At 38.7% G+C, this 22,688-nt stretch overlaps 1 protein-coding gene and 1 pseudogene across 5 annotated transcripts in view; both read right to left on the bottom strand.

The window, feature by feature from the left end:
- RGS7 (regulator of G protein signaling 7) overlaps positions 1-22,688 on the bottom strand; it is a 479,738-nt gene that overhangs the window by 304,436 nt on the left and 152,614 nt on the right. Inside the window, exon 1 of one of the 5 annotated variants that reach the window (XM_061382535.1) lies at positions 8,249-8,414. The exons of the other annotated variants lie outside the window; for them this stretch is intronic. The gene's annotated coding sequence lies outside the window, so the exon portion shown is untranslated. Of the gene's footprint in view, positions 1-8,248; positions 8,415-22,688 lie in introns of those variants that run through there. 5 annotated transcript variants of the gene reach the window in all.
- LOC133227698 (E3 ubiquitin-protein ligase ARIH2-like) overlaps positions 1-22,688 on the bottom strand; it is a 91,317-nt pseudogene that overhangs the window by 1,017 nt on the left and 67,612 nt on the right.

Here is a 22,688-nt window from a genome sequence, read left to right as displayed (position 1 = left end):
AACTAAGCTATCAGGGAAGGCGTTATACAGCCTAGATGTTCACCTATTTCTTCTCTTCTTGGGCAGACACCTAAACCATATTTTCCAACTTTTCTTGTCCTTGATTGTAGTGATGTGACTGAATTCTAGCCAGTGTAATATGAACAGATGGTTAACGAAAACTTTCATGCATAACATGGCTGAACCACTGGGTGCCAAGACAGATGGTCAAACAGTATTCTGGATATTTTTGTGAAGATGTTTTAGAAATAAATTCATATTTAGTTCCATCTGAATAAAGCAGATTGCCCTCCATAATGTGGTGGGCTTCACTCAATCAGTTGAAGGTCTGACTAGAACAAAAAGGTGATATCCTCTGAGCAGAGGAGAATTCTGCAATAGAGGGACTTTGGATTTGCACTATAGCAACAGCTCCTCTCAGGGTCTTCAGCCTACTAGCCACCCAACCTGCAGATTTTAGATTTGACAGCCTTCACTACTGTGTAAGCAAATTCCTTAAAACAAATCCTTTAATAAATAAATATATATGTATATGTATACATATATATATATATAGTTGTAGTTTGAAGGAGGAAATGGCAACCCAGTTGGAGGAGGAACTGGTAACCCAAACCAGTATTCTTGCCTGGAGAAGCCTGATGAACAGAGGAGCCTAGCGGCTACAGTCCATGGGGTTGCCAAAAGTCAGACACAACTGAGTGACTAAGCACAGCACACAGTTGTATTTATGCATATTATGCATATAAATACATACATGAATATGTACTATATGTGTGTGTGTATACGTGTGTGTTCATATCCTACTTATTGGTGTCTCTGGAGAGCCCTGATCAAGACAATAACTTTTTATGAAGAACTCGAAAGAATTAGACCTGGTGGCTCAGTAGTAAAGAATCAGCCTGTAAGGCAGAGACGCACGCAGGAGATGGAAGTTCATTCCCTGGGTCGGGAAGATCCCCTGGAAAAGGAAATGGCAACTCACTCCAGTATTATTGCCTGGAAAATTCAATGGACAGAGAAGCCTGGTGGGCTACAGTTCATGGGGTCACAAAAGAGTCAGACACAACTTAGAAAGTAAACAACAACAACAAAACCAACAGAGACAAAATGGAAGGAGTTCGAATTTGTGCATCAGAAGTCCTCCTGACAACTAGAAACATCCATACTGGACATGGAGTAAATGGGAAATGGACTTTCACAGTGCTCAACTACTAACATGTGTGTATTTAATAGGAATAACATGGTAGATGTTTAATTAGATCATATTGAAGCTACATTTTACAGCGATGGCTTTCAAAATTAGCTGTGTATGAAAAAAAAAAAGCCTTTAAAAATACTGGTGCTTGGTCTTTACTCCCAGAAAGTATAATTTAATTGGTTTCTTAAGTACAGCCTGCACACCGGAATTTCTAAATGCTCCCCAGGTGATACGTTGGAGAACAAATGGTCCACAAGATGACAGAGACCAGATTTGAAAAGTAACGTGTAAGAGAAACCAAGAGTCTGTGGGTGAAAAGCATAATACAAAAGAACAGCATAATGTGCCTGCCTCATATCAAAGTTCTTGAGCTATATTATTATTGTTGTTATTAATAGTAACAAGAAGGTTATACACATATCTCACAACAAAACTGCTTTGTAAATAGTATGCTTTGCATGTTTTAGCTGAGAAAACCAAAGCTCAAACAGAGAAGACTAGGTAAACTGCTCAAGAGCTTACAGCCACAGTCAGATAGCCCTAGTTTAAACTAGTGGTCTTGCTGATTTCACAGTCTACACTCTGAACTCTAGGCTATGACACCCCCCATCCACCTGAATAAAATGCCTTAAGATAAGTAAGAATCTCACTGGGCAACACACAGTCAGGTACCTATGTTCTAACCCCAGCACCTTTGTTTAAAGATGATAGCAAATTTGTGTCCAGAGAGGGGTGCTCAGGTTGTTGGAGACTCTGTAACCAATTTCCACAGGGGAGAGGTTAAAATAATATGTAAGGGTTTGACACAAAAAAAGGCAAAATTAACTTGATGAGTGGAGAGAAAAAATGACTGGAACAAGAGAACATTGGTAATACCTTCAAATATTGTGAAAGTTGTCATCTAAAAGAGGTTATTATGCTTATCCAAATAAAATAAGCAGATTCTGCTTATCTCCAGAGATTTAAATCAGTATCATAAGTTAGATTTTGCAAGAAAAGGAAGTTGTAGTTGATATAAAGAAGACTTTCCAATAATTAGTGCTGTTCTAAAAATAACAAGCAAGGTTGCTGGGGTAATTTAATGAGAAAACATGTTTTGTAAAAAGCATATAAAATACTAGGTAATTTTGTTTCTATTATCACATTTGCGAGGTCCCATCCATTGCAATGTTCAAGTAGATACTAAAATTGTTTTTTGGCACTGGAAAGGAAGAAGATAGTTAAAGCCAAGTATATTTCTAAGATTCTATCTTTACATACCATAGGTTTCCAGGAAAAGATGTTTTATGAAATGTCTTGTCCTATAACTAGTGAATAAAATACACACTTTCTATTTATATAGTATATTGATTCCAATGTCAGTAGAATATGGTCTCTCTTTTCCCATTACTAAAATTAGCAAAAATTCATGACAATAATATGGCAGGTGTTGCTTGATGAAAACTTAACAGGAGGCTAACTGTGAAATGTTCATTATATTTAATATGCTGCTGCTGCTGCTAAGTTGCTTCAGTCGTGTCCAACTCTGTGCGACCCCATAGACAGCAGCCCACCAGGCTCCCCCGTCCCTGGGATTCTCCAGGCAAGAGTACTGGAGTGGGTTGCCATTGCCTTCTCCAATATTTAATATAAACACCACCAAATACATCAGTGGATAAAATATTTCCTGAGAGAGAATGGAGGCCAATGTCTCTCTTTAGCAGCTACCAAGGGTGATCATTCCATTTATTTTCTTGAATTTGTGCCTTGTCTCACCTTCTCCACAGCAAGAGTTTCTCAGTTCAGTTCAGTTCAGTCACTCAGTCGTGTCCGACTCTTTGTGACAACATGAATTGCAGCACGCCAGGCCTCCCTGTCCATCACCAACTCCCAGAGTTCACCCAAACTCATGTCCATTGAGTTGGTGATGCCATCCAGCCATCTCATCCTCTGTCGTCTCCTTCTCCTCCTACCCTCAATCCCTCCCAGCATCAGAGTCTTTTCCAATGAGTCAACTCTTCACATCAGGTGGTCAAAGTATTGGAGTTTGAGCTTTAGCATCATTCCTTCCAAAGAACACCCAGGACTGATCTCCTTTAGGATGGACTGGTTGGATCTCCTTGCAGTCCAAGGGACTCTCAAGAGTCTTCTCCAACACCACAGTTCAAAAGCATCAATTCTTCAGTGCTCAGATTTCTTCACAGTCCAACTCTCACATCCATACATGACCACTGGAAAAACCATAGCCTTGACTACATGGACCTTTGTTGGCAAAGTAATGTCTCTGCTTTTGAATATGCTATCTAGGTTGGTCATAACTTTCCTTCCAAGGAGTAAGCATCTTTTAATTTCATGGCTGCAGCCACCATCTGCAGTGATTTTGGAGCCCCCAAAAATTAAGTCTGACACTGTTTCCACATCTATTTCCCATGAAGTGATGGGACCAGATGCCATGATCTTCGTTTTCTGAATGTTGAGCTTTAAGCCAACTTTTTCACTCTCCTCTTTCACTTGAGTATCTAAACAGGCCCAAACTACAGTTTTGGTTCCCCCACCATGTATAGCAGAGTGAATGCCACATAGAATGTCTTCAACAAAATTTTGATTTGGAAATGACCTAGACCAAAAAAAAAAGTTGTTTGTGGTTCTGCACTCAGAGCGTAGTGGAGAATTGAGGAAAATGTGTAATTCAGGAAAAGTACATTTTAGACAGGTTCCTATAATTCAGGGAAAAGTGAAAGAATTAGGCTTATGATCTAATTCATGCAATTTTTCCAAAAAAGACATATATAGTAAATATACTGGCTTAATGCATCATACACTTCATTGCTGATACCATAAGAACTTTAATGAATCTTCAAATTCTATGCTCAGCTTCCTCCCTTATAGAATGCGGTAGTACACTGAAGTCAGGGAGGATTCTTTTCATGTTGACTGCTGTATCCCAGCACCTGGCACATAGACTGGCTAAATGAATGAATGAGCAGGCTTTGAAAATGAAATGTTTAATGTGCCTTTTAAAGAGATATTACAAGACCTTTGAGTGACTATGATATTTCCACCAAGCTTCTCTTTGAGCATATGACTTATTTAGCATCTTAAAGTTCATGTTGACAGAGAGGGTAAAAGTATGAATCCTTTCTTGAGCTCAGTTATTTCTGACTTGTGAGGTACAGAAATCAACAGTGATAACAGTCCAGCCTGAGCGAGATATAAACAGGAGCTGTATGCCAACTTCCCAATTGCAGTTTCCATGTTAAGTTGCCTTTTTTGCTGCCACTGAGAAAAGAGTGCCATTTAGTAGTGCTAAGAGTAAGGAAAAATTGATCTATTGGACTAAACATTTGAAACCTCTTCAAGAGTGCTGATATCTGCAACACTACTTGAAACTTGGGCTTGGAGCCAAGAGAAACGCACGTCATCAAGAGGGTACTGTTTCATCCACAAGGGCAGTTCAGCGGCTACATCTCACACCAACAATGCTGGAGGTGAGAGCACCCCATGTCCCTTAAAATTCCCTAACACACATCTATAAAAGAAGATAACTGCATTAGCCAAATAAAGACACTCTCTGAGAAAAGAAAGAGAGAATGAGAAAATCTATTTTATCCTCTAGGTGAGGAACACAAATAAAATGCTTTATTAAATATTAAATACTTCTAAAATGTATGAAACAATAAGCTGGCTACCATCATAGTCTGCACGTACCCTTGAAGGAGCTCAAGGAAGGCTAGCATCCTTTTCTGTGGGTACTTGCTCCAGTCATGTTCAGGATAAGGCAAGTCTCAGAGTCTGGTGGGTAAAATGATTAGATGATCTCTCTATCTCAATATGGGACTTCCCGGATGGTTCAGTGGTCAAGAATTGGCCTGCCAATGTAGGAGACGCAGGTTCAATCCCTGGGTCAGGAAGATCCCTGGAGGAGAGAATGGCAACCTACTCCACTATTCTTGTTTGGGAAATCCCATGGACAGAGAAATCTGGTGGGCTACAGTCTATAGTGTTGCAAAGAGTCAGACATGACTGAGCATGCACGCAAGCATGCACACTATCTCAATATACAGGATTCAGGGTATTTCCTATTCTACATTTCTATATACAGTGAAACTTTGCTGAGCACCTATTAATGACCAGGCAGTGGGAAATATAATGAGTAAGATCATCATGAGGCTTATACTAAAGTGAAGGTAAAAAATAATTAACAATATAATATCCATTACACAATAATTTTTCAATTATATAACATTTGTGGCAAATGTTATAAAAGAAATAAATAAGAGTAGGAATTTATAAAATTGGGAAAATTGACAGATTACCTCCAGGTGACATTTCAGCTGAATGATGAAGGATAAAAAGGAATTGATCAGAGAAAGTCATCATCACCCTTGACAGGTATGTGTGTTAGTCCCTCAGTCGTGCCTAACTCTTTGCGACCCCTGGTCTGCAGCCTGCCAGGCTCCTCTGCCTACGGGATTTTCCAGGCAAGGATAAAGTAGTGATTTGCCGTTTCCTTCTCCAGGGGATCTTCTCCAACCAGGCATAGAACTCGGGTCTCCTGCACTGCAGGCAGATTCTTTACCGACCGAGCTACCAGGGAAGCCTGGTAGAAGTGCCCTCTAAGCTAAGTAGAAGTGCCCTCAGGGTACCTGGTTAATCAAATCACTGTTGCTTGTTAAAATTCTGTGCATCTTTAATTTGAAAAATGTCTTTTTTCGACCCTGAAATCTGGCCTTTTGCATAATGAAGCCAAATAAAACTCTGTTTTGAGCTTTAGAGTTCATACCAATTACCTGCTATCTGACCTTACCTTTTCCCTCTATGAGCAATTTTTGCCACCAAGTTTATTTTACCCTCAGATGGATTTACAAATCATTATTTTTCAAAACTCTTTAACAATTTATTCTGCATGAGGTTTTTGCTTTGTCTTGTTTGATTTTTTAAATTCTGAAGTATCAAAAGGTAAAAAAAAAAATACGGTAATACAAAATGGGTTTTACTTGCCCAGATGACATCACCAAAAATTGTCATGACCATTCATGACATTCCAACGTATAAGAACACATGTCACTTTCGCTTTTAGAAGGCAATCTGGGATCTGATGCAATAATGACTGTGAACTGACAATACAAAGCTCAGCTCTGGTGAGTAAGTCTAAAGTTGTTAAAATTCACTTATTCAGCTGGGAAAAAGTTTTCTAAGCTGGGATCTAGAATAGCAAAATAAAGCCCATGTATTGGAATACATCCATGTGCACGCATACACGAGAGAAGAGGTGTAGGGGAATATAGGAACTGTATATCCTGAACTCCTCACACTTCAGATAAGGGACTCATAGAGATGAGAGATACTGCTCAGGTTGCTCAGCCAGCAAGTGACAATGGCTAAGAATGCACTGGAATATGATGAAATCCACCTATGGGTAAAATAAACTCGGTGGCAAAATTGCTCATAGAGGGAAAAGGTAAGGTCAGATAGCAGGTAATTGGTATGAAGCCTAAAGCTCAAGAGTTTTATTTGGCTTCATTATGCAAAAGGCCAGATTTCAGGGTCGAAAAAAGACATTTTTCAAATTAAAGAAGCACAGAATTTTAACAAGCAATAGTGATTTGATTAACCAGGTACCCTGAGGGCACTTCTATGTAGCTTAGAACTCTTTATTATCATTACTTTATTTTTATAGTGGTGGCATACTACGTTTTTCCAAAGATGTTCCCCACCATATCTCTCAGCCCACATATTCTTCTCCAATGAGATCTTGTCATTTCTCCATTAGGAGGTGACATCCAAAGAGAAGAACAAATATCATATATTAATACATATATATGGAATCTAGAAAAATAGTATTGATGAACCTATTTACAGAGAAGAAATGGAGATGCAGATGTAGAGAATGGTCTGGTGGACACAGTGGGGGAAGAAGAGGGTGGGACAAATTGAGAAAGCAGCATTGACATATATACACGGTCATATACAAAACAGATGGCTAACGGGAAGCTGCTGTACAACACAGAGAGCCCAGCTTGTAGCTCTGTGATGACCTAGAGGGGTGGAATGGGGAAGGTGAGGAAAGCTCAAGATATACACACACACACACACACACACACACACACATACATACATATATACACACACACATACATACACTATCGCTGATTTGTGCTGATGTACAGCTGAGACAACCACAACATTGTAAAGTAATTATCCTAAAAAAAAAAAAAAGTGATGTCTAATTTACCTCCCCTTGAATCTGGGCTGCCTTATAACTTGTTAGTAGCCAACACAATGTAGTAGAAGTGATCCTGAGTGACTTTTCAGACTGGGTCAGGAAGGCCATGGAGCTTCTGCCTGGTTCTCTTGGGACACTTACTCTGGAGAAGCCACAACCATGGAAGAGTCTAACCACTCCAAGACTGACTGCCACACTAGAAAGGCTGCATACTGATGCTCCAGACTAGTCCCAGGTGAGCCCAGTCTTCCATCCATTCTGGCCAAGAGGTCAAAAAGAGAATAGAGGAGCTGTTTAAGAAGGGATTCCCCCAACCATCTGAGTCTTTCCAGCTGAGTTCCTAGACATCATGGAGCAGGGGAAACACACACACACACACACACACACACACACACCCCACTGTCTAAATTCCTGACTCTCAGAAACCATAAGCATAATGAAATAGTGTAAATATAAATTAGAGCCATCAGGCTTAGCGGGTTTGTTTGTTACCCAAAAATAAATGACTAAAACAAATGTTTTGGTTTTTGTTTTCCCTATAAGGGTTAGTATGAGTATTGAGCCCATTAAACAGATGAAAAATCTAAGGCACAGTAAGATTAAGTTAACTAGATCATAGAAAAATAAATAGAATGATAAAATCATAACAATAAAATGATCATCTGACATTCAATTGAGGACACTGAGACCCAGAGAAAAATGACTTGGATCAAGATACACAGTTAAAGGCGGATCCAGGAAAGGAATTTAGATTTCTGCTAGCATTCTTTCCAAAATATTAGACCAAGCTTGCATGCGTGCTCAATCATTTTTGACTCTTTGTGACCCCATGGGCTGTAACTCACCAGTCTCCTCTGTCCATGGAATTTTCTAGGCAAGAATACTGGAGTGGATTATCATTTCCCCCTCCAAGAGATCTTCCTGACCCAGGGATAGAACCCATATCTCCTGCATTGGCAGGCAGATTCTTTACCACTGAGCCACCTGGGAAGTCCCATTAGACCAAACATGATACAGCTTAAAAAAAAAAAAAAAAAAAAAAACACATGATTTAGAATCCGATCCAAGCTGATTATGTCCTTAAAAATCTTCCTTATGTTTCAGTGTCCTTATATACTGAAAACTGGAAGAATACAGAGAAAGGACAACAGCAGGAAAAACATAGTGATCTGAATGAGATCTGTAACTAATAGAGCTGTACTAATGTTAATTCTCTGGTTTTGATCATTCCACTAAGACAATATATAAGGTGCTGATATTAAGAGAAGCTGTGAGAGGGGTATACAAGATTTCCATAGTATTTTTGCAAAATTTTTTAGGTAAAATCGGGTCTAAATAAAATTTGACCTAAATTTGTTTTAAAAAAAGAAAACACTAGTTACTTAGTAAGGTTTTTTTTAACACTGTGTTTGGAAAATACCATTCTTGGTGATTAGAAAGTATTCCATTTCCGTTTGCTTCACCTGTCACACCTTTCTGATAAAGTCAGAAGAGATGGTCAACGGACTGGTAGTTCAGGCCCTGTTTCGGAGGCAGTATCCTAATACACTGTAGCTACAGTCAAGCACATTGCAGCCAAAACATTTTTGAGAAAATTAACTTCAGAAGTAGATGATGGGAAACTTTCCACAGTAGTGAAATGTCTAAACCTCTTCTCTGGTCTTTGAGTTCTTGGCGGACACAAGCTCTCGTCTAGTTGAGAGTCCTCACGCCTGTAGCTTCCACTTGTACTTGCCCTTGTTCAGAGATGAGACACCCTCTGCCATTAGATGCCATCTGTTTGCAGCCGTGAACTAGCTGAACGCTCTCTGAAACTCCCTTCCAAAGCTAATTGAATTACTCTAAATATTAATATGTGAAAAGACAGAAATGGGGTTGCACCAAAGAAGTTGAGTAAGATATTTAAAGAGCTTTTCCAAATGGTAGATTGGGCCAACTCCTTTTTCCCTCAAGGAAACATGTATTTTATCAGTCTACCAGGGGTCTGGGAACCCTGCCATACCATAAAGGAGAAAGTGAAGGATAACTCAGGGGTCAGTAATCAGAATCATTTAAAAATAATTTTGCCAACTACCATCTTCAAATCCTGGGGACATTCATAAAACTTATCTATGAACATAAAGGGGATTCCCTGTGACTCAGCTAGTCAAGAATCCACCTGCAATGTGGGAGACCTGGGTTTGATCCCTGGGTTGGGAAGAGTCCCTGGAGAAGGGAAAGACTACCCACTCCAGTATTCCGGCCTGGAGAATTCCATGAACTATACAGTCCATGGAGTCGCAAAGAGTCAGACACGACTGAGTGACTTTCACTTTCACTTTCACTTTCATGAACATAAAGATACGAAACGAGCAGAATAGCAATGGGCTTGGCCTCCTGTCTTGAAACCAAAAGAACAGACTGTTCCAAAAACATATTGTTGTGGATCTATAACAGAAAACAGGTAACTTCTACAGGTAAGTGTTAAGGGTTGCTGCCCAACATTCAGAATTTTGGCTACAAGATGACCAATCTTCATCAGTTCATAAAACTAATAACCTCCAACATCCATATTCAAGGTTCTTTTTACTGTACTATATTGTGTCTCTCTAACATCAGACTGCTTTCTACCTGAAGTCCTTGCCTTATCATTCTTGGAAATTCCTATTTGATGTGTGTCAATGTAGTAAGAAAACACAACAATTTGGGGCCACACAGACTCATTTTTCTGCACCACAGAGCCCTTAATCATGGTCCATCTTTTATTTTCATAGTTCAGTATTCTTAGAGAGTAATAATATTGACCCCAAAGCCTGTACAATGCCTGAGAGCATCTTCTGAATCATTAAGTATAGGTAACTTATGTTTAATAAAGTCACAGGGCTTCCCAGATGCTGCAGTGAAAGAATTAGGAGGCACAAGAGGTGGGAGTTCGATCCCTGGGTTGAGAAGATCCTCTGGAGGAGAAAACGGCACCCTGATCCAGTATTCTTGCCTGGAAAACTCTATGGATAGAGGAGCCTGATAGGCTACAGACCAAGGGGTCACAAAGAGTTGGACACAACCGAGCGACTGATTGCACACAGCAAAATAAAGCCATAGGGTCAAATATGGCTTCTTTGATTGTGAGTCCTTGAAAATTAGTTGTCCTTAGGTTTGGGCAGAAAACTACCAGAATCATAAAAAACTAGAATGCACTGTTCTCCAACCAGACTGGATAAACTGGCTCATTATACAAGTATTATATATCCCTGCTCATTTTCACTTTTTTATATTCAGGGAGAATTTATTTCTCTCTCTTCCTTCTTCAATTACTTCAATATTTATGAAATTAAATCACATCTTATTATTTCCATAAGATGTCAAATAACTTGTCAAAGCCATAGGTCTTGGTCTGTACTACAGTCACTTCATCAGGCTACTTGTTCTCATCCCCAGCTGTCTTCCAGAGTAAGAGCAAAGCAAATGTGATCCTACCACCGGTGTTCTGGAAAATCATTAAAAGCAAGACACTTGATATCTATTAAGATATTATGCTAACAAAGGAATTTTCATTAGAACTAAAGAGGGTAACATTAATTTTCATCAAATAGCCTGTTATGTTTTACATCCTCAAAAGGGATAAATAAATGGATGCTCTTTTGCTTTATAAAATGCAAAAACACTGGCAGAATCTTCCCTGTCTGGCCTCAAGGGGCATTTATGTCATCCTCCTCTCTAGTCATACATTTATTTTACAAACAAAGTAATAAAATAGAAGTCATTTCAGACCTAGCTTCATCAAAGCCAACTTGAAAAAATTTTCACCTAAGGATAAAGACAAAAGCATAGAAAATTTAAGGAGGAATGACTCCTAGACTGGTCACTGAAGGAAACAGGAGAGGGTACAAAGCACTAAGAGAAGTACTAATGCACAGAGGTAAAATTTGAGAAGATGAGGAAACAAGAATGTCCTGGGCACTATATGGCTTCCCCAGGTCCACAACTATGCCCCCTCAGCCAAAAAACCCACTTTCTCCTTCCTCAAGCAAGCGAGATGCCAGCCCCAGTGCCTGTTTGCAAGCGCAGCTCCCCATCTCCTCCCCACCTGCAATCACACCTACCACCACATCCGTACTTGAGTTCGTCCTGTCACAGAGGGTGATGGGTCCAGTCCCACCCCGGCCTCCCCACTTCTCTCCTGGGTCATCTTGATTCCTTATCCTACTGAACATTCCTTCTCTTATAGAGTCAGTATTACCATTGTTCACCTGATTATCCGAATCTGTATTTCTGATGATTAGACATGTCTTAAGCTGCTGCTAATTTCCTGGTGGCTCAGTGGGAAAGAATCTGCCTGCCAATGCCAGAGATCTGGGTTCAGTCCCTGGATTGGGAAAATTCCCTGGAAAAGAAAATGGCAACCCATTCCAGTATTCTTGCAGGAGAATCCCATTGACAGAGGAGCCTGGTGGGCTACAATCCATGAGATCGCAAAAGAGTCGGACATTACCGAGTGACTAAAATAATGACAATAACAAGCTGCTGCTAATTATATTATAATAATAATTGCAAATTCTCATATAATACTCTGCCAGAAGCTGTTCTAAACACATTACACATACAAACTCATTTAATCCTCACAACAATTCTATGAACTATGGTCTAATAAAAATGAGTCTCTTACACTCATTTTATAGATAAGGAAACAGGTGCTTTAGATTACTTCCACTTGGGTCCTTATCATTTTTTCCCTGAACAAGTGCAATAATCTCCTCTAACATGCTGTGCTTACAGTCTAATTATCTTCAAAATCTACTCTCCACTAAATTTCCATTGTTCATTAATAGATAAGTGCCACCCTGGGTCTCTCCTGATTATAAGTCTTCAGTGTCTCTTTCATACAGTATCATCTAAGAGTGCTTGCCAAAATCAGCTGGGGAAATGTTCATAAAATAAATGCCTATGCCCACTCCTCACCTACAGAATCAGGACTACCTTGGGGCAGGAGGCAGGGAGGGAAGGTGTCTGAGCATGTATGTATTAAGTCTTCTCAGAACTTCTGACATGTGTCTCTAATCCAGAACATGGACCTCTCTAATCAAACACGGACCACTCTAATTCAGATCGCTCACTGTGTTTTGTTTCAAAAGTGTTATTGATGATGTATAATTTACATAAATAAAATTCACCCATTTTGTGTGCATAATTCAATGAGTTTTCATAAATTTACAAACTTTGGCAACTTTAACCACAATTCAGTTTCAGAACATTTCTATAACTCCTAAAAGACCTGGAAAAGGTCAGTTTTCATTCCAACCCCTACAAAAGGCAATGTCAAAGAATGTTCAAACTACCACCCAATTGAACTCATCTCATACACTAGTAAAGTAATGTTCAAAATTCTCCACGCCAGGCTTCAGCAATATGTGAACTGTGAACTTCCAGACGTTCAAGCTGGTTTTAGAAAAGGCAGAGGAACCAGAGATAAAATTGCCAACATCCACTGGATCATCAAAAAAGCCAGAGAGTTCCAGAAAAACATCTATTTCTGCTTTATTGACTATGCCAAAGCCTTTGACAGGGTGGATCACAACAATCTGTGGAAAATTCTTCAAGAGATGGGAATACCAGACAACCTGACTAGCCTCCTGAGAAATCTGTTTGCAAGTCAAGAAGCAACAGTTAAGAATTGGACATGGAACAATAAACTGGTCCCAAATCGGAAAGTAGCATGTCCAGGCTATATATTGTCACTGGGTTTATTTAACTTGTATGCAGAGTACATCACACGAAATGCCCAGATGGATGAAGCACAAGCTGGAATCAAGATTGCCAGGAAAAATATCAATAACCTCAGATACAGAGATGACACCACCCTTATGGCAGAAAGCAAAGAACTAAAGGGCCTCTTGATGAGAGAGAAAGTAGAGAGTGAAAAAGTTGGCTTAAAACTCAACATTCAGAAAACAAAGATCATGGCATCTGGTCCCATCACGTCATGGAGAATAGATGGGGAAACAATGGAAACAGTGACAGGCTTTATTTTGGGGGGCTCCAAAATCACTGCAGATGGTGACTGCAGCCATGAAATTAAAAGACACTTGCCCCTTGGAAGAAAAGCTATGACGAACCTAGACAGCATATTAAAAAGCAGAGACATTACTTTGCCAACAAATGTCCATCCAGTCAAAGCTATGGTTTTTCCAGTAGTCATTTATGGATGTGTGCGTTGAACTATAAGGAAAGCTGAGTGCCTAAGAATTAATGCTTTTGAACTGTAGTGTTGGAGAAGACTCTTGAGAGTCCCTTGGACTGCAAGGGGATCCAACCAGTCTATCCTAAAGGAAATCAGTCCTGAATATTTATTGGAAGGACTGATGCTGAAGCTGAAACTTCAAAACTTTGGCCACCTAATGCAAAGAACTGACCTATTGGAAAAGACCATGATGCTGGGAAAGATTGAAGGCAGAAAGAGAAGGGGATGACAGAGGATGAGTTGGTTGGATGGCATCACTGACTCGATGGACATGAGTTTGAGTAAGCTCTGGGAGTTGGTGATGGACAGGGAAGCCTGGTGTGCTGCAGTCCATGGGGTCACAAAGAGTCAGACACGACTGAGCGACTGAACTGAACTGAAAAGAGTTTCTGTTCATATACAGTAAAGCCTGCTTCCAACCTATCCCTAGGAAACCACTATCTGCTTTTTTTCTCTATAGAATTGCATGTACTGGGCATTTCACATAAATGTAACCTGTTAAGACTGGCTTCTTTCTGGAGGTTCCTACACATTATAATTTGTGTAGGTAGTTTTTTTCTTTTAAAGGCTATAAATATGCTACTGTATGCTTTTACTCATTTTTCAGTCATTCACCGTTTGATGGATATTTGGATTGTGTGCATTTTTGGCTACTATGAATAGTTCTGCTATGAACATGTGGACTTATATTTTCAATTCCCTTAGATAAATAGATAAATATAAAATTGTTGCGCTGTATTATAAGTTCATATTTAACTTTTCAAGAAAATTCCAAACTGTTTTCCAAAGTGGTTGAATTATTTGATATTCCCACCAGTAATGCATGAGAGTTTCATTTTCTCTGCATCCTTACCAACACTGGTAATTGTCTTTGATAACATACATTTTCTGTTGGATGAGAAGTGGTACTCCATTGTGGTTTTAATTTGAAGTTCCCTAATGACAAAAGATACTGAGCATCTTTTAAGCGCCTAATGGTTATTAATACATCTTCTTTGATGAAACAGCTACTCAGCTTTTTTCCAATTTTTAAATAAATTACCTTATTACTGAATTGTAAGATTTTTCTATATATTCTACAGCACATATTTTTATCAAATAAATAACTTGCAAATATTTTCTCTCAGGCTGAGGCTTGTCTTTTCAGTTTATTGATGGTGTCTTTTGAACAACAAAAGGTTTAATTCTGACAAAATTCAGTTTATCAATTTCTCTTTCACGATCGCACTTTTGGTGTCATGTCTAAGAACCTGTTAACTAATTCATGGTCACAAAAAATTTCTACTATGTTTTCTTTTAGAATTTTTATAATTTTAGAGCTTATATTTAGGTCGATGATCTATTTTAAGTTGTGTGTATGATAGAAGGTAAGGATCTAAACTCACCACTTTGCATGTGGTTACCTAATTGTCCCAGTACTATAAAAGCTGTTCTTATTCCCTTTTAATCATCCTGACATCGTTGTTGAAAAATTAGTTGACCATAAATATAGGATTTATTTTGGATCTCATTATTCTGTTCCACTGATCTATATGTGTATTCTTGAGCCAATACCACACTGTTTAATTAATGTAAGATCATAATAAGTTTTTGAGTTGAGTAGTCTACTTTTTTGTTTCAAAATTGCTTTGGATATTCTGAGTCTTTTACATTTCCATTTAAGTTTTAAAACTAGCTCATCAGTTTCTAGAAAAATCAAAAGCCAGTGGGGATTTAGCAACTGTGTTGTATAGATCAACTAGAGAATCACCGTCTTGACTATATTAAGTCTTCTAATCCATGAACATGTACTTCTGTCATCCATGTTTTGTAATTTTCAATGTCCACACCTTGCACTTCTTTTGTTACATATATTCCTAAGTGACTTGAGTTTTTAATGCTATTATGAATGAAACTGTGCTTTTTTCATTGTTAAATTGCTTGTTGCCAGTATACATAAATAAGTTTTGTAGACCACTGGTTTTTATAAAGTAAAATATTATAACCTTTCTACAGAAGTCATGTGATGGTATGAAAAGATTTTCAGGACACCATATCTACCTGCTAATTAACATCATTTCCTATCACCCACAACTCAGAGTGTTTGTTTCCTTAGCACTGAACTTTTGGTAGCACCCTGCAATCCTATGATGTTTCTTGCTTAAATTTTCATTTATATCTCATATCTAGTTTATACATTCTTATCCTAGAAATCTCTTTTGATTTCTCTCCACCTGCCCTACCTTCCACTGTGAAATGCATGTGTACAGTGTATGCGTGCACATACACACACACAGAGCTCCTCTTATGTGCTTCCAAAACTCTAAAATTGGAGGTCCATCATTGTTTTTCTCATATTGCATTTTAACTACATTCTTATATACACATCTTGAGAAACTGAATAACCATGTATAGGAAAATCTGCTAGTTGTTCATCAATATTCACCTTCTCCTTTCAAAGAAAGAGAGTCCCTAAGTTTTTAGTAAGCACAACAACACCAAAAACAAAAACAAAAAAGACACTAAAGACTGGATCTCCCAACCTCCCAGCAGTTAGATGTGGCAGCATGAGTATGCTGTGATGAGTGAGCAGGACTTCATGAGACAGCTTCCAGAAATCTTCCCTCCAAAACAGCCAGTGTACACATTTTCCTTCTTTATGCTTTTCTCTTTCTTGCTAGCCAGTCTCCAACCTGACCGGCAGATCAGCAGCAGCCATCCTGACCATGTGGTGATCTTGGGAATGGGGTACCATATATGGCAAAGCAAAAATAAGAGAAGAGCCTGCATCTCTACATGCAACTCTGGTCACCTGCTTCTGGGCTTTCCATGAGAAAGACATACACTGTTCCCTGACTTAAGTTGTTGTGTCTCTGGGTCTCTGTTACCTATTGCCAAACTTAATCCAAACATATACACCACACTTCACTACATCCTCAGTAACTGATGTAGTGTTAACACCTTGTAGGTGTTTAGCTGACATCTGCTGGTTTACTGCAAAGAAATAGCAAAAGTAGAAGAAAGAAAAAAAAAAACTTCATGGAATATCAACTTCAAGTTTCATTTTATTTCCAGGGTACTAAATTTCTAACATTTTAGGTATACAATATGGCCTTCAGAAGCCTCTCAGATTTTTTAAATCTAATTTATTTTAATTTATTTATCATGATACTAATAAGCTCTTTGTTTTTTTGATGTAGCAGGAAAAAGACAAATTTATGCAATTATTCTGGGAATATTCAAGCAGAGTGAAGGCCTATAATTGAATATAATAATAGATTGTACAAAATCATAGCCGTTAATGACAATAGCATGCAAAGCCATTAAACAATCCAATTCCATAGATGAAAAGCTGAAGTTCAGAGAGGTTGTGCAATTAATTCCAGATCACACAAACACTGAATGGCAGAACTGAAGTCAGAACCCAGATTAATCTGGCTTCCAACTTAGTATTCTTTGAATCAGTTAGGGTTCTTTTGGTAAAGAGCAAATTGCCTAACATAAGCAAAATGGGAAATATTTTTAAAATCTGGGTATGTAAAAGATCAAAATTTGGAACAGACAGACATCAGGCAGCTCTATAAAATTTCTATGGTGATGTGGCCAATGGAATGGATTTATAAGCTCCAGCAATATCTACTGCTTGGTTCTTCATTCTGATTCTGGGATTTTTGTTTTTGTCTGGGGAAAGGCCCATTCCCCCTTTCCATTCTTCCCTGCAGACTGAAACCAGCTTCCTAGGATAGCGGCTGAGACTGCCAAGTGGCCATCTTCCCGGTTTCCCTTAACTAGCCATAGGGAAATGAAACAGAGGAGGAAGTCTCTTGAAGTACCCTAGGAAATGTTTGTTTTTTGAGAGAAAGTGTGTTTATGTGACTCTGTGTGTTTTCCAGCTTACTGACAACCCCTCATATTCTGTTTTTAAATCTTCTGTGTGCCTGTGTGAATATATAACATCCACAGTTTGGGACCATGAGATGATATACTTAAGAATGAAAAAAACTCAGCCCTCTGAGAAACATTGAAGAGAAGCAGGGAGTCCTCAATGATGTTTCTGAGCTGATGACTCCTCACTCTACCAAATATTTCCCTCCAGAGCTCTTGTTATATGAGATCATATATTTGTTGCTTAAGCCACCCGTAAGCTGGCTTATCTCCTACCTTCAGTCACAAAGTATTCCACTTTATATGTCACTCATGATTTTAAGTATATGGAAAAGGGTCTGATTAGTCAACTCTGGATGTTGTGTCTGCCTTTGAGTGAAGATGAGGCAGTGCAAGGAACTTCTGAGATCTTCCAGATTTATTAACATGAAGCCAAGTACCGTGATTTGCTTCCCACTGAGATGCTGTGGAGAAGAGGAAGAGGAGAAGCAGGCAGAATACCCCAAGGTAACAAATGTCCCTGATATATATATTCTATATCCCTGATGTTTTATTAATAGGAACATAGCTGAATTCATGATCAGCACAAAGCAAACAAGCTAGCGCATGAATGCACATATTTAAACACCAAAAAGGAAGCAGTTTTTTTTTTTAATCTGGAAACTAATACAAAGTGAAATGTATTCAGGATATTATATTATGTAATACGCAATTTCACAGCTCAAGGTTTTTATTTTTCCTCAGTGTGTAGAGTTAGTCATGAAACAAATTTACAGACACCAAATGACCCACTTAAATCTCCCACAGATGCTAATATCTCTTGCTAACACCTTGTCATTTGATCCAAAACAAGGACTTCTGCACATCCATCACACAGAGAGAATAGTGTTAACTTATTGATTTCCTATTTCTAGTTAACACATTGGTTACAGATAAGGAAGACATATCTTATTAAACTGCACTTTATCTGCAAGTAAGCCATAATCTCAGTCAGATTTGTGCTGAGCTTGTTTAGATTTGAGAGAATATGAATAATATAGGACAAGGAAAACTCAGGTGAAAGGTCCCAGCATTATTATCATGCCCAAGTTACAATCATTAAAAAACCAATATGATTTAGGTCTGAATTTGAACTTGACATAGGTTAAAAATTGACAATAGTGCTGAGCAGAAAAGCTTTAGGAAGAAAATTTTCCATAGACCAAGGGCTCAAAATAATTCTAGTATTTAAAAAAAAAAAAAAAACTCCATCTTATGATTAACACATATAAATTTCAGGGGAAAAAAATCTATGCCCTATTAAATGCTACAAAGAATAAATCTTTTCTGCCTTCCAAAAGCTTCTGCTTTACCTATTTTGGTGTATTATGTAGCATTTCCCAAGAAGAACAAGATAAGGAAAATGTACATCAAGCACTGTTTCCTTTTTAGAAAGTGATTTAACTATACAGACAAGTGCTGGGTCAAATCTGATTGTATAAACCAGAAAGGAAAGGAAAAAGTGGAAAAATGGTAAGCAATAACCCAACTATGGGGGCTTCCCAGGCAGCTCAGTGGTAAAGAATCTGCCTGCCAAGACAGCAGACATGGGGTTTGATCCTTGGGTCAGGAAGATCCCCTGGAAGAGGAAATGGCAACCCACTCCAGTATTGTTGCCTGGAAAATTCTGTGGACAGAGGATCCTGGCAGGCTACAGTCCACAGGGTTGCAAAGAGTCAGACACGACTGAGCATGAGCACTCACTCACAATCCAACTATAATAAAATTGAGTATGGCAGCAGAGATTTTTTTGCCATATTCCTAAAATAGTCAAGAATTAACATTACTAACAAACCAATCAAGAAATGGGCAGAAGATCTAAACAGATATTTCTCCAGAGAAGTCATATAAATGGGCAACAAGCACATGAAAAGATGTTCAATATCACTAATTAGTAGGGAAATTCAAATCAAAACTACAGTGAGGTATTACATCACATCAATCAAAATGGCCACCATCAAAAAGTCTACAAACATTAAATGTGGGAAAGGGTGAAGAGAAAAAGGACCAACCCCCCTACACCACTGGTGGGAATGTGAACTGGTATAGCCACTATGGAAAGCAGAATGGAGGTTCCTTAAAAAAGCCAAAAACAGACTTACCACATGATCCAGTACCCTACTCCTTGGTATAAATCTAGAAAAGAAAAAACTCTAATTTGAAAAGATATATGCACCCCAATATTTACTACAGCACTATTTACAATAGCCAAGACTTGCAAACAACTTAAATATTCAACAATATAAGGAATGGATAACACAATGTGATACCTATACACCAATGCTACTCAGCTATAAAAAAATAAAATAATGCCATGGATGGGCCTAGAGATTTTCATACTAAGTGAAGTACGTCAGATAGAGAAAGATATATGATATTACTTAGATATGGAATATTAAACAATTATACAAATGAACTTATTTGAAGACAGAAAAAGACTCACAGACACAGAAAACAAACTTAGAGTTACCACAGAAGAAAAGGGAGAGAGAGAAATTAGGAGTTTGGGATCAAAATATATACACTACTAGATGGACAGGGAGGCCTGACATGCTGCGGTTCATGGGGTCGCAAAGAGTGGGACATGACTGAGCGACTGAACTGATGTATAAGATAGATAACCAACAAGGACCTACTATATAGCACAAGGAACTATACTCAATATCTTGCAATAACCTATAAATGAAAAGAATCCTTAAAAGAATACACACACACACACACACACACACACACACACACATATATATATATATAAGAGTCCCTTGGACTGCAAGGAGGTCAAACCAGTCCATCTTAAAGGAGATCAGTCCTGGGTGTTCACTGGAAGGACTGATCCTGAAGCTGAAACTCCAAAACATTGGTCACCTCATGCGAAGAGTTGACTCATTGGAACAGACCCTGATGCTGGGAGGGATTGGGGGTAGGAGGAGAAGGGGAAGAGAGAGGATGAGATGGCTGGATGGCATCACCGACTTGATGGACATGAGTTTGAGTGAACTGTGGGAGTTGGTGATAGACAGGGAGGCCTGGCGTGCTGCGATTCATGGGGTCACAAAGAGTCGGACACGACTGAGCGACTGAACTGAACTGATATAAAATCTGAAGCACTCTGCTATTTACCTGAAACTAACACAGCACTGAAAATCAAGTGAAAAGTGAAAGTTGCTCAGTTGTGTCCTACTCTTTCTGACCCCATGGACTAACCCACCAGGCTCCTCTGTCCATGGAATTCTCCAGGCCAGAATACTGAGCCATTCCCTTCTCCAGAGATCTTCCCAACCCTTTATCATATCCAGGTCGCCCACATTGCAGGCACATTCTTTACCATCTGAGCCACCAGGGAAGCCCAAAATGCCAAGCAAATAAGATTAATAATAATAATAATAGATTTATAAAAGGAAATTGCTGGTTATATGGTAGATTTTAATTCAACCATATCAATAATCAGATTAAATGTAAGCCATACTAATTCAAAGATAGGCTGTTAGTTTTAGATTAGACAAAAATCAAGACCCAACTATATATTGCCTATTAAGAATACCACTTTAAATATAAAGGCATAGATTAAAAGCAAAAGAATGAGAAAAAGATATTCCATTCAGACACAACTCAAAAGAAAACTGAAATAGCTTTACTAATATTAAAGTAGATGTCAGAAGAGAAATATCACTCACTACTACTACTCACTAGAGAGGCTTATTACATAATGAAAAGGGATTCAAATTTCCAAGAAGACAAAAACATTAATGATTTTATGCCTGTAATTTCAACAACTTAGAGCTAGTGGAAGAATTTCTAGAAAAGCACATCTTAGCAAAATTAGCACAAGAAGAAACAGAAATATTCAAAGAGCTTTGTATCCATTTTCAAAACTGAATTGATAAAGACTTTTTAACAGGACTTCCCTGATGTACAGTGGAAAACAATCTGCCTGCCAATGCAGAGGACACAGGTTTGATCCCTGGTCTGGGAAGATCTCACATGCCATAGAGGAATTAAGTTCATACACCACAACTGCTGAACCTGTGCTCTAGAGCCCCTGCAAGCCACAATACATCTAGAGCCCTTGCTCTGCAAGGAGAAAAACCACCACAATTTGAAGCCCATGCACTGCAACAAAGACTAATCCCTGCTCGCTGCAACAACAGAAAGCCTGAACACAGCAATGAAGACTCAGAACAATCAAATATATATATATATTTTTTTTTTTTTTTAAAAAAAGCTTTTTAACAAAGAAAATCCCAAACCAGATGGCTTTACTCACAAATTCTACCAAAGGTTTAAGGTCAAAACTCATATAGCAGTTACACAAACTCTTTGAGAAAATACAAAGAAACACTTTTTAAGTAGTTTAATGAGGATGGCAAAACCCTGTTATGATAACCTCATGAAAACATTATAAGAAAAGCAAATTATAGACCAATCAGTTCAGTTGCTCAGTTGTGTCCAACTCTTTCCGACCACATGGACCACAGCACACCAGGCCTCCCTGTCCATCACCAACTCCCAGAGTTTACCCCAACTCATGTCCACTGAGTCAGTGATGCCATCCAACCATCTCTTCCTATGTTGGCCCCTTCTCCTACTGCCTTCAATCTTTCCTAGCATCAGGGTCTTTTCCAATGAGTCAGCTCTTCGCATCAAGTGGCCAAAGTATTGGAGTTTCGGCTTCAACATCAGTCCTTCCAATGAACACTCAAGACTGATCTCCTTTAGGATGGACTGGTTGGATCTCCTTGCAGTCCAAGGGACTCTCAAGACTTCTCCAACACCATAGTTCAAAAGCATCAATTCTTCGGCATTCAGCTTTATTTATAGTCCAACTCTCACATCTATACATGACTACTGGAAAAACCATAGCCTTGACTAGATGGACCTTTGTTGGCAAAGTGATGTCTCTGCTTTTTAATATGCTGTCTAGGTCAGTCATAACTTTTCTTCCACGGAGTAAGTGTCTTTTTACTTCATGGCTGCAGTCACCATCTGCAGTAATTTTGGAGGCCAGAAAAATAAAGTCAGCCACTGTTTCCACTGTTTCCCCATCTATTTCCCATGAAGTGATGGGACCAGATGCCATGATCTTAATTCTCCGAATGTGGACCTTTAAGCCAACTTTTTCACTCTCCTCTTTCACTTTCATCAAGAGGCTCTTTAGTTCTTCACTT

This window comes from Bos javanicus, chromosome 16, assembly GCF_032452875.1.
Source record: "Bos javanicus breed banteng chromosome 16, ARS-OSU_banteng_1.0, whole genome shotgun sequence".
Lineage (NCBI taxonomy): Eukaryota > Metazoa > Chordata > Mammalia > Artiodactyla > Bovidae > Bos > Bos javanicus.
Note: the sequence above shows the minus strand (reverse complement) of the source record. Positions and strands in the feature narration are given on the sequence as shown.